We start from the raw sequence: 13,682 nt of genomic DNA, 5'->3' as shown, positions 1-13,682 counted from the left end.
ATGTGAATACTAAAGTGCCTGCATTCCAATTAGGTTTAGATGCATAGCAGTGAATTCTGCTCTCAGTTACGCTGGTGTAAATCTGAACTAGCTGAACTGACATCAGTGGAGTTACTACAGTTATACCAGGGCAACCCAGAGCAGAATCTGGCCCTAAGTAGTTTCATGGCACCCCGTCCAAAATTATGTATTTGAAATTAGCATTTACATTTGGCATCCGCTTGGAGAACGGTTTGGTATACAGCTTGCAAATATAACCGGCATTAGCACACTGTTATGCCTCCTCTAATGACTGGTCCCCGTAAGAGGATCAGAACCTTCTACTCCTGCTACCAGCTAATGGAGTGCCTCCTCCTTTAGTTAAGTGGTCAAGACCCACGCTTTTAGCACAGAAGGTTCCAAGTTCAAACCCTGCCGGTTTATTACACAACCTTCACTCTGTCACACATTTGGGGGGTGGGAATAAACATGGGGTCTGAACAATGGTCAAACTAAAAAAAAAAAAACCCTCTGAGGGTAAAGAAAGGTTTTGGGTGTCTTTAGAAAGTGTGGGAAGATGGGCGGAGATAGATTTCAGAGGGAGCAAGCTCAGACCCTAAACCCCGATCAGCAAAGGCACCATCATCCGTTGACCTAAAGCAGTTTCCCAAACTTGGGACGCCGCTTGTGTAGGGAAAGCCCCTGGCGGGCCGGGCCGGTTTGTTTACCTGCCGCGTCCACAGGTTTGGCCAATCGTGGCTCCCACTGGCCGCGGTTCGCTGCTCCAGGCCAATGGGAGCTGCGGGAAGCAGCGGGGGCCGAGGGACGTACTGGCTGCCAGTTCCAGCAGGTCCCATTGGCCTGGAGCAGCGAACCGCGGCTAGTGGGAGCCGCAATCGGCCGAACCTGCGGACGTGGCAGGTAAACAAACCGGCCCGGCCCTCCAGGGGCTTTCCCTACACAAGTGGCGTCCCAAGTTTGGGAAACACTGCCCTAAAGTATGATGCTAGAGTCTCTAAGGGTACAGCTACACGGCCCACAGCAGCGAGTTTATAAGCCTGGCTTGATAGACTAGGGGTTGCAGAGCTCACGGTACCACGCTAAAAATAGCTGTGTAGATGTTGCGGCTCACACTCTGAAGCCTAGCGAAACGTGTGGGCTCAAGCCGTAACGTAAAAGCACCGTCTGCACAGCTGTTTTTAGCTTATTACCGTGAGCCCAAGTCTGTCAACCCGGTCGGGGATGGTTGCTGCCACAGGCTGCCCCTGGCTGCGTAGATGTGCCCTAAGAGATAGGAGGTGTCCAAGTAGGGCCCGTCCGGTTGAGGGCCAAGGGGGGTAGTCACGAAGAGTTTGATCTTAGGTTCACTGCAGAATTGCTCTGATGCAATTGGATTGGTCCTCCCTCAACTACGCAGAGTACTGTGTGCAGTTCAGTTGGCTGAAACATGATCTTTCGAAAACAAAGGGCCAGACTCAGATTTTGGGGTAGACCAGGAGTAACTCCTTTGAGGTCAATGAGGTGCATTAGTGTAAAACCAACGAGACCTCAGCATCAACATCCTGATTCAAAGTCCATTGTCTGGTTTATGTTTTTCAAAACATCTTCATTTTTTTGTCATTAATATTTATGAAACTGAATAGAAGACTAATTACAGACAAAATGCAAAAAGCCATAAGTTCTTCTGGTAAGACAATGAAAGGAGGGTGAGCAGGAAATGCAAAAAGTGGCAAAATATTTTATACATGAGGGAATAAGTGAGAGCAGTCCTCCACCCAATCCCAACATGGTTTCTTCTTCTGGAGCACCCAACGAGGAATTGCATGGCAGTGCTACAGCACATTAATAACTTTGGAAAGGTTCCACTGTGATCAGGTATTCAAATCCAGTGTAAAGTTCCCCATAAAGATTTACTGCAACCTGTAAATACGCTTAAAGCATAAATCACAGGAAGATTCTGACATACAAGTGAAACAGGCTCTATCATGGGAGGTGGAAAAAAAGCTTTTGTTTGAGACGGATTCATTTGAAAGTAGAAATGGATCCCAACCACTATGGCTCAAACTCTGGGTCAGACTCACTTACAATTCTCACTTACACCAGCTGTGCCTCCATTCAGATCGGTGGGGTTACTCCGGATTTGGACTCTGATCCACCAAAGCATTCAACCATATGCTTAACTTTGGATGACAACTAGATTACTTGCATGGTTAAAGTTAAGCACATGGGTAAGTGCTTTGTTGGACTTTATGCTATCCTACCCTGAGAGCAGAATCAGGCCCTTTGTATCTCTTTAATGGGAGGAACTTAAATTCCAGCTCTAAAGATTGGATCCGGGTTTCAAAACAGTACATTTCCAAAAGTTTGAGGGTTTGGATTCGACATTCAACTTTGGCCCATCAAAGAGACGGGCATGAACTGCAAACTGAGATCGAAGCCTGGATCCAACAGGCCGTTCTCAGTCTGGGAGACTGGCCCAGGTAACCTATTCAGCTTCATACAGTCATTGATGTATATTTAACAAAGGAGTTACTGGAGAGGAAGCGAAATGGGATGGTGCCTTGTGTTTGGGGTCCAGTGCGGTCCCTGGTTTTTCAATTGCAGTCCAAATGCCACAGACCCAGAGCAGTTACTGTTTTCATGCTGATGACCACAGCTGTGTTGTGCAGAGAGCATACAAGCTTTTCAAAGGCTTTCGCGGTGTGATTTACCCTGAAATGTTGCCATGTTCATCATTTTTTCCTTTTTATAACTCAACCTGTGACAAGCAGATATTGTAAGTGCTTGATTTCCCAAGAATAAATTATAGTTGCATAATGGTATTTTCCTTCCCTGCTCAATTTGCAAGTGAAATTTGGCCAATTGCTTTTGTTCACAGATTTTTTTCCCTTCTGCTCTTAGAACAATACACCCTCTCCCACCCCCCGGGTTTTTTAAACCATAAATTATACTAGTATGATCATATAAGATGACTAGATGCGTCTACTACAGCCCCATTGTTTTTTGCATTGTATACATACATACACACGTGTGCTTATTTAAACCACAGACACACACGCCACGTGTACATAGATATACACATCTATAAGTCATACACACAAACACAATTACTTCCCAAAACAGAAAATAGCCCGCTAGTTTATAAATATTTACCCTGGCTGCACATTAGTTTACTGAATGCCCCAAGGGACTCTTAACATAAGTGATTTATGATTTCGGTTTGTGACTTGACCCTTTAAGAGCCTTAGGATATTCGGCATACAGTCAATGAAAGGTCATTCTCTAGGCTCTATATAAATACAGCATCCAGCGTGACACTAGCGTTACATTGACAAGAATGGACAATGGGAATGAAGCTCAGCCCCTTGGTTGTCCAGATGGTGCTCCACTAAAATGCAATAATTCCTCTCCGGAAACGGAGAAATAATCAATGCGTGAGCCATTGATCCGCAGCAGGCAGGGAATAGGGGAATTGGCCTTCCAAGATATAACCATCAATTCTCGATTCAAGTCACTTCTCCCATTACACAGCTGAAAAATCACAAAGCATTGAGTTTGTCACTTTGGAGGCAGTTGCATTCGCTGATTTTGATAGTATATGAGATTTGCAATGCAAGATAAGTGACACCACGTCACACAAATACCGTACAACCTTAATGGGTAGCAAATCGGCCTCTCCTGCCTCAAACCTGAACTCGATGTTGGCTCCCAACCCTACGATGAGCCCAGCCCAAACTCTTTGAGCTGAGCACCCCATCGCAGAGCTCATCAGACATTTTCCTGGGGTGAATTTAGCTGGTCCCTCACTCCCATAAAGGCTGCTCTTTACACATTTGTTCATTATTCAGCACTGGTTCAACAAAGAGCAAGAACAAATGGCAGCCTATGAGCTGCTCACAGTTGTTTCACATTCATGGCAAATATTCACTCAGGTATTACGTATTTGCTAGTCGAGGTGTCTAATTTCTCACTTGGGATTGACCTCTTCCACATGCAACAAATCTGTATTTTAGCACAGAATGAATTTAGTTTCTTTATTATCTGCTTCGTGTCTACAGGCCCTAAATTTGCATGCCACAAACATCTGTACCCGTGAAAACTTGCTGACAGATATATGTGAGATAGACATGGACACAGGCAAATCAAACAGCAATCCAGAATGCACAAAAATTGTTTTACAAATACTCTTCCCCCCTGTTGTAAGGATCTGTAGGCCTGGATTCTAGCCTTACAGGAACTGGGGCAGCGGATACTCCCACATCACCACTGGGAGGTCCTGCAGAGGCACCTCTAAGGAGCACTGTGGAGATTAGGTGCTGCAGGAAGTACCGCCCAAAGCGGCCAGAGTGACAGCCCCCTGCTGCCCTGTGATTGGCTCACATTTACTATTTAACCCTGGAGGGTAGTTGTCTGGGCAGCCACAGCAGACTCTTGGCCTGCTGTGGTTCCAGACCTTGCCTTGCTTTCCAGTCTTTGACCCCAGCCTGACTCTTGCCTCCAGTCTGGTGACTATTCCTGATTTCTGAACCCTACCCTGCCCCTTGCCTATTGAACCTGGCTTGCCTCGGGGCCAGCCTCGACTCTCAAACACCAGCCCATCAGTGACCACTAGGCCAGACTGCCTATGCCTGGGCCCCTGACCAGTATTTATTCAGCTCTGTGCCTGAACTGGGGAGAGTTCAACTCTAACGCCTAACTTTGTAGCTTTAGTCCCTTCTGAGCAAATACATCATTCCAGCTACCTGCATGTTACCTTATTTCCCTTAAGAGAAGGATGACAGAGCACTGAGTCCGAGGTGGGCATACATACTGCCTTGCTAACCTGAGCTGCAGAATGCGAGGGGCGGAGGTGGGTCAGGACACCTGCTGGGCACTCAGGAGATCAAGGTTCAGTTCCCTGCTACACCATAGACTTCCTGTGTGAGGCTGGGGAACCTAAATACTTTTGAGGATCTGGGCCTTAGTCTCTCTGGGTCTCAGTTCACCATCTGCAAACTAGGGATAACAGCACTGCCTACCTCACAGGGGTGTTGTGAGGTTCAATCTATTAACGACTGGGAGGTGCTCCGATACTAGGGTAATAGGAGCCGTCTGCAGTACCTAGGATAGAGTCAGTGCTAGATTCTTTTCAATGTGTTTAAAAGAGTAAATGTATTAATTAGTGTTTGTATTATTAATTTGGATTGAAATGCTAATAAAAAACAACAACCCAGAGTCAAACAAAAAGCCTGAGATGACCTAATAATTAATTAAGACTTACAATCACAACTGACGAATGCCCGGCAGCAAAAACCTAATCATACACAAATAATGCATGAACTCGGCCAGCCAATAAATCAAAGCAGTGAAACAACCTCTTAAGCCCCCAAAGGAACATACCTTCAACCTTCCAAAATAAATCCTGTCAAAGAAATGCTTTTTTGCAGCATGCCTCAAAGGTTGTCAAGTTTGGCCTGAAATAATAGTTAGCTCCTCTACTGAGATTTTCATGCATAGATTTTTAAAGCACTTTACAAACAAAGGTAAGGATCAGTAATTTTTGTTAACAGATGGGGAAGTTAGCTGCAGTGGCCTTTGAAGGTGTATGAAAACCTAAATGCCTTCATTCAGACATGTGCTGGCAACACAGTATGTGTGTCAATAAATTAATATCCTGGGATGTTCTCTCCAAGGGCTTTAGCTTGGAATGACTCTTCTCCTAAGCACAAGGGAAAGCAAGGGACAGACTGTGCTTGTATTATCAGGAACTGAAGAAGGTTGAACATAGATTATGTCAGAAGCCAAACTACAATACTGAGATCATTTTGAGGAGGCATTTTCCAATTCCTTCCTTTTGCATCTTTCTTTTTCCACACACTCGCTTACAGCTAAACTTCTTTGTAGAGCAGATGTTTTGTGTAAGGCCTCCATGACTTTCCTCCATTTAAAGACACCACTTTGATGAATGACACATTTTCCTTCCCAGAAAGAGAGGAATCAGGTTTTATTCCCCTGCCTAACCACTAATAGTACAAAGAGCTGTAATATTATATTTAAGTGGGGAATTTCCTTCTCCAGGGTTATTGGATTACTTTCCCTTTTATTGCCCTGTCTCAGAGTTGCTTTATATAATGACACATAGAGCTCTTCATATATATTATCTTCCAATTCATCTCCAAGTAAGCCTGACATATTAGTTCTCACAAAAGTACCGTCTCAGCCCAGACTATTTCTTATCTGAAAGCCTTTCTTTCTATTTACAGGCACTGAAAATTGTAGTCATATTGGAACAGGAAACAAGTGGAGGGGGACACGTTTCTGCTGGATTACATTAAAACACTACACACTCAATCTCCTATGCCACCTCCATGACCCTCCATCCATCAGCCCACCAAACACAAAGCTGATCTAAAACAGCCTTTGCATGAACCCACTTCAGTACATATTAATTATCAGAGATAGAGCAGGTAGGCAAGGAACGGAAGAAAATGTGATCATACTGCGACAAGGCAGTCCTAGGAGAATAAGATGTAGAAATGGGCAACGTTTTTCAAATGAATTTTTTTTTTTTTTAGTTGAAAAGTGGCCTTCAAAAAATTTAAAAAAAAAACACATTGCAAAAAAATCTATTGACTTTTTCCAAACCTGTGCATTTGTTGCAAAAATTTTCATGCCATTTTAAATTGAAAATATTCTAGAAAAGGTCATCAAAACTGTTCCAGTCAATTCTGGTTTGCAGCAAATGAAAATCTCAGCAGCCATTTTCAGTTAAAAATGTCATACAAAATTAGAAAAGAAAAAAAACAGAAATGGGTTCATTTCAAACCCTGCGAAATGGAAACAACAACTGAAATGTCACAGATTGACGTGACACTTAAAAAAAAAGAAGAAGTGACCAGCTCTAGGGAGATGTTTAGTTTCTTCTTATGTTAGGAATAGCAGTTTTCACTACCAGAGAACTGAGGCCTGGCCTACCCCTAAAATTTAGTTTGACCTAGCTACATAGCTCAGGGGTGTGTGAAAAATTCACATCCCTGATAGTTAAGCTGACCTAAGCCCTGATATAGACACTGCTAGGTCAACCGAAGAATTCTTCTCTTGGCCTAGCTACCACCTCTCAAGGGGGTGGATTAACGACAGTGACAGAAAAAACCCTTCTGTTGCTGTAGCAAGTGTAGCAAGCTGCAGCGCACAGATATGCTGCTGTGGAGTCTGTAGTGTAGACGTTCCCTCAGTGTTCGGGTTAGTTCAAAGGCGAGCTTCCTTGTCTGCCCACCTCCTGCTTTAAAGGCATACCTGAAATTAGAACGTCTAGAGGAGGATTTCCCACTGCTCTTGGCAGCAAGAATTTCCACCCCTATATCCCCTAGGGGTACAATGGTAGCTGGTAGAGGTGAAGGATGCACTGAGAAGCGGGGCCCATGACTAGCAGTTCTCATAGACGTCAGGAACTAAGGAGTGAAAGAATAAGGAGTGCCGAACGGGACATGGCATAACTAACTTTCAGCCTAAGCTGGTGTGAGCCATCCTGGCTCTCTGTGAACGGCTTTTCAAGTGGTATTTGTTCATTTCTTTTTTCCTGTATCATCACAAATAACTGTAGCCTCTCGGAGACCCTTAGGCACCGTACATATCCGCCGAGAGACAGCTGGACGAAATAGGCAAAGGGTGGGAGGGGAAACAGGGGCCCAGAGAGATGAATGGACATTCTCTGGAGTGACCAGATGTCCCGATTTTATAAGGACAGTCCCCATTTTGGGGTATTTTTCTTATATAGGCTCCTATTACCCCTCCCCCGTCCCAATTTTTCACACTTGCTGTCTGGTCACCCTAACATTCTCTAAGGTCACACAGCAGCCCAATGGCAGGGGCAGGAGTTGAATCTACTGACACTCCTCTCTTCCAGTCTCATGCCCCAGCCACTAGACCACTCTGCCTCTGCAAGGCAATTGCACCCAATGGGAAAACAATGGGCTGGTTTTTCTCTCATTATCCTTCTCCCCTCCCGCAACACAGTTTCCATCTTGGGAAAGGAGAAAGGCTGCTTCACTTATTAATTTCTTGGGTTTGGAGTTGGATACTCTGAGGCTGAGAACCTGAGGGCTTCCTGGTTAAAGGGGCTCCAGGCCAGAGGCCTGCTCTGATGGTTGTTCGCTGACAAAGGGCTAAAAGGACTGAATTTATAGGGCAGCTCCCGCAGAACAGCGCCACCTCTGGTGACACAGCTGGAAAAAATAAGGTGAAATGCTGGTCCTCACTGACAACCAGATACTGAGCACTGAGTGGAGATTTTCCTAGGTAAATAAATATATAATAATTAGGATGCTGGGGTGAAGGGAGCAGGGCCGGCTTTAGGCCAATTCCACCAATTCCCCCGAATCGGGCCCTGCGCCTAAGAGGGCCCCGCACCCAGTGGCAGGGCCGCCCAGAGTGGGGGGCAAGTGGCAGAGAATCCCTTCCCTGGCTGGAGACACCTTTTTTTTTTTAACTCACCCGGCGGCGCTCTGGGTTTTTGGCAGCACTTTGGCGGCGGGTCCTTCAGACCCGGAGCGAGTGAAGGACCCGCCGCCAAAGACTAGGAGCGCAGCCCGGTGAGTACAAGCCCCACGTATTTTTTTTACGTGTTTTTTTTTAGTCATCCCCATCGGGGCCCCATCGAAACTGTTCGAATCGGGCCCCGCACTTCCTAAAGCTGGCCCTGGAAGGGAGGATGGGGGAGGGAGACACAACATTTCTGCTGGAATTAGAGCTCTCTATCACACCCAGCCTGGATTCTCCTTCAACCTCCTGTACTTTGAATGAGGAAGAGATCCTCTGGAATATGTGATCATGTAATTAGAGATTGCATCATAATGCAGACTCACAAGGGCGGGGGGAATGAAGGTTGTACATTTCCTGACTTTTGAGTGCAACCTTAACGGTGTCCTTTCAACATGGTTTTTGGTTTGGTTTTATGTGTGTGTGTGTGCATGCATAATCTAATATTTACATGAGATAATCCCCCCGAGACCCCAGGCCAATTTTGCTAGTTGCCGTTCAAACATAGTAATCCATGGTCTGCTCCCTGAAGAGTTTACAGCCTTAAAACAGTTTAGACGAGGTAGATATTTATTCTTCCCTAGTGTGAAAGTCCCTCTTAAAATAAGTTTCAGCCTGGAATGTGACTTTCAACCCTTACCTGAATGGCCGCCTTGCCCCTTGAATAGAAAGCCGTAGTTTCCACTGTGGGACTGTTTATGGAACTAACTAATCCATAACATGACAAAGAAGTGCCTCTGTCATACCGTGGATTCATTTGTTACATAAACAATACTACAAGGCAAGTGTGGATTGTTACAGCGATTATTCAGGACTGGGCTGTTAATGGCTTTAAGTGGCTGATAATCAATGAGTGCAGTTAATGTAATTATGAGCTCAGATACCATACACCTCTTTGGTAGAATTCCATGAGCACGTTAGCTGCCATATGAAGCATAATACAAACTTCATGCTCACTGATCTGCAGGCATCAGAGGCTGAGTGGCAGAGGCGTAGCGAGCGCCCTCCGTACCCTCTGACCGGAGGGGACCCCGCAAGGAAGGGGGCCCCTAAAAGTGGCAAAATAAATACCGCATTCCAGTTTCTGCATTGTAAGGGGCCCCGCCCGGACATATGTTCGGAGGGGGCCACCGTTCGGAGGGGGCCACGTTCTTTGTTGCTACGGCCCTGCTGAGTGGCTGAGCTTTCTGAGCAGAAACACTTTGTGAACTTCAGCCAAACCTCTGAAGACTTAGCACGCGGCAAATTTGCTTCTTGTATTTCCCAGACTGTAGGAGCTACAGAGTGTAACAAAAACAGACAGGAAAACTGGCTGGCAGGCTTTGCTGAAATCTTTTTCAGATTAGCTATATAGTGCTACCAGGCTCACAACTTGAACTCGCTTTCCTGGGCGCTGCATTTAGCATTAGCGGGCTAGGATTTTAATGCTGAAATGTGAAAAACCATGTGACTTACTCATGCTGACAACCATGTTCAATGAGAGGCACTCGGATGCTGCAGTGATAAGAACTTACATAGCACGGAATTAGTTGGCGCTCAGTGCAGTGCACAGGTGCAAATATTACAAACATCACCATCACAATCGGCAGCCTCAGCTGTTGAATGGGCCATGGAGGCAGAACTACCTCTTCCCCTGGAGAGAAGGTCCTTCCCAGATAGTACTGACATCTGTTGGACAGACGCCCAGCTAGAACAGCTGTCCTGACTAAATAAAGTTACAGCGTCATACGTTCCTCTAAGGTGCGCAACTGTTCTGCTGAAAATGTCTGCAGCACGGAATGCAACCAGATAAACAAGAGCTTCTAGGGAGACAGCATGGCCAGAGGGCTAAGACACTGGGCTAGAGGTCAAGATGCGTGGATTCTAATCCTGCCTCCGCTAGGGATCGCTGGCAAGTCACTTGACTTCTTTGTGCCTCAGTTTCCTCATCTGTAAAATGGAGATAACAATATCCTCCGTTGCACAGTGCTTTGAGCTCTGTGTCTGCAGGCGTCATTCAAAGAGCTCACTCGCTCTCCAGTGTTGATAGCAAGGTTATTAGGCTGACGTGCTGAACTCCTGCACAGCACTGGCTTTGTGCTTCTCTGACTGAGCTGCTATTTCAGTCAGCAAACTACAGGATCAGACGAGGCAAAGTACTTGGAGTCAGGCTGGGAAGACAGAACAGTACAGACATCAGCATGAACATACGGATGCTTTCGGCAGCTCTCCTTTGTTTCAGGTTTGATTTCTGAATGGAGGGCAGAGAACTCCCACCCACAGAGCAGCAGAGGGAGCTCTGCAAACACAAGGCAAACACATGGTACATTTTAACATTTGTGCTGTTGAATAACCGCATGAGAAAGGATCATTTCACTAGCAAACGGAGCGCAGACTGGGGCAAGTTGCTCACCACGCTCCTGTCGCAATGACAGAGCAAACCTCTCCACCATGTCTACACGACAGCTTCCAGTCCTGGTAGCATGGATTGTGCTGCACCAGTGCAGCAAAAGGCCATGTTTTCCCAGCACAAGTCACACCCAATGGTGCATATCTTGAGTGATGGCTGTGGAGGTGGGTCTAGCCCTCTTCTCACAGCCATGTTGTCCAGGATGGCAGTCCTGCATCAGATCCATCAACACAATGCTTCAGGGACACGTTGTGCTGGAGGAACAGAGCAAAGCAGCCCAAAAGCATCGTAGAATCAGGCCCAACACATTCATATATATAGTGTCAAAGGCACAGAAATCAAAGTCTCACAAGCCACCAATAGGTTTCCAATACCCCATAGCGCTGGTACCACTAACTAGGTCTTGCTCTTGTCACCAGACAATTGCAAAGAACTTTAGTACAGATGATTGGGGAAAAGGGAAAAAGTGGCAAGTATTTCGTTTCAAACCGTTTGTCTTTTTGGGAAACTTGGAAAATACAAAGAAGTTAAAAATTTCAAAGTTTTGAAATTCCAGCAATTTTGACAAGCTGGGTTGAAAAATTAAGGTGGGATATCTGTGCATGTGAGAGAGAGAGAGAGAGAGAGAGAGGAGATTCTGCAAAAATGCCATCAAGATTTGTCCTATTTTTATCAACATGTCATCGACATTCGAAACCATTCAACCCACTCTACGCTTTGCCAGGGGGACGATCACGTTATCCGCATTGCACAGATGGAGAAAATGACACAGACAGAAGCAACTTGTCCAAGGACTGTAGTCACAGCAAGTCAGGGAAAGAACTCCGTATGATGCAGGCAGACCAGGTGCCACTCATGCCAAGGCCACCGGGCCTCACAGAGCACAGATAATGCATAGCTGCAAACCAGTTTGGCTCGCCTGTGTGTTAGCACATTTAAAAGAGACAATAGAGTTATAAGAATGTCTTTTGTGTTTAGACTTTATGAAAGGCTTGTAGGATGCTGCATTTATTAATCTTACTTATAACATCTGAATCCCATGTGTTATCAGGTAAATATTTAAGTGCTTGCTCTGTAACTATAAAAACATTGGCTAAGACTGTAACACACACACACACACCTGTCAGGGGAGAAGCATTACCAAGTGCTGAAATAATAATTTATCACAAGAGGTGTCGTCTCCTCCCCAACAAATGAAGGGCTATAGACAACAATCAAACCATTGTGGAACATCAATGAAGAAAAGACTTTGTTGATTGCTTCCTCCACACCCAAGAAGAGGGTAAACAAGCCCTCCTCCCATCACCGCTTGAACTCTGGGGGAAGGGAAGAGCAATCCTCGTCTCACTCTGCTGGTTGGGATCCAAAGAGGGCAGTGTTTCTAAGCATAAGCAAGGGATCCCCAAGCTGCTTGGCTTGGGTTAGCCACAAAGGAACCTCAGACTGCATCTCATTTGTGTGTGTGTGTGTGTGTTATCTGCTTTCGCCTTGTAAAGAACTCTCTTGTTTCTTTTTCTTAGTTAATAAATCTTTAGTTAGTTTATTACAAGATTGGCTACCAGTGCGATCTTTGGTTAGAGATCTGAGGTAAATGACGGGTCCTTTGGACCTGGCAGTAACCCAAATATTGTTGTGATTTTTGGTGTAAGGGACCCTCTATCACAAAGACAGGCTTGCCTGCGTGGCAAGATAGTCCCCTGGGACACTCCAGTCTGTCTGTGACTCCATGGTAAGGCTGTTATAGTGCCTGAGGAATTTACACGTCTTACTTGCTTGGTGAAATCTAAGTACAGAACTCACAGGGGTTTGTGAGCCTCTCCAGACAGCATGACACTGAGAACAGAACCTCTCCCTGATCCCCAGTCCTCTTCTTTAACCACTAGCCTATGCTGCACCAACCTGCTTTGAAATGACCTTATCTAAGTACTTCTCCCTCGAAGGGTCTAATGACATTTTCCCCTTTTAAATGAAGTTATTTCTTGTGTTTCTTCTGGCATCTCTAAAGATCCCTAAAGGAGTTCTAGAGTTCTGAACCAGCTCTTTACAATAGGAGGTTTTCATCTGGGAATTTTACTAAAACATTATACAAAACACTAATGGGCAGATAACATTAGTATCCAGAAATGTAATTACTTTGCAGCAATATCATTTTAACATCGCTGTGTATTTCTACCGCTGTGCCCACGTCTGCATTAAATTCTCAAAGGGCCCAATATTTTTCATTTGTGCATTACAATAAGCCATTCATGTTTGCAAAAAGCCCACCTGGGTTTTGCATAAGCGGGCACATCAGCTTTGAAAGCTGAGCTTATTAGCTGCAAGACTTGATAGTTAGACTCTCCAACCAGTCTTTTTTATGAGCAGCCATTCTTGCTTTGATGTCCGGGCGATAGCACATCCCAGGCAATGTTTCACAGAGCACATACCATGGTGATGGGATTCAAGTCTGGTGACCTGCAATGGACATAAAAAGCTAAAGTTGGAAAGATGTCCTATTTACAGCCCTTTCTAGCCACATGGCCACAAAAACCACCATCAATTCTAAAGAGGCGCAGGCTTTTCTTCTGTCACTTACTGACATCAGTGGGGGCATTTTAGATCCCACTAATTTCCTGTCTGGAGATGAGCTATGCCAGAACAGAGGCAGCGTCTAAGAAAAGGGTCTGCATTGAGCTCAGCATATGCAGAACATACACCCAGACAATGGGAAGGTCCTTTGAGTCAGGGTGTTACTGCTGGAAGAATCCTTGTTGTTGGAAATGCTAAGCAGTCCGCTACTAAAGGCGAGGCTCCAGGT

This window comes from Terrapene carolina, unplaced genomic scaffold (assembly GCF_002925995.2).
Source record: "Terrapene carolina triunguis isolate 2854851 unplaced genomic scaffold, T_m_triunguis-2.0 Scaffold67, whole genome shotgun sequence".
In the NCBI taxonomy this organism is placed as follows: domain Eukaryota; kingdom Metazoa; phylum Chordata; order Testudines; family Emydidae; genus Terrapene; species Terrapene triunguis.
Note: the sequence above shows the minus strand (reverse complement) of the source record.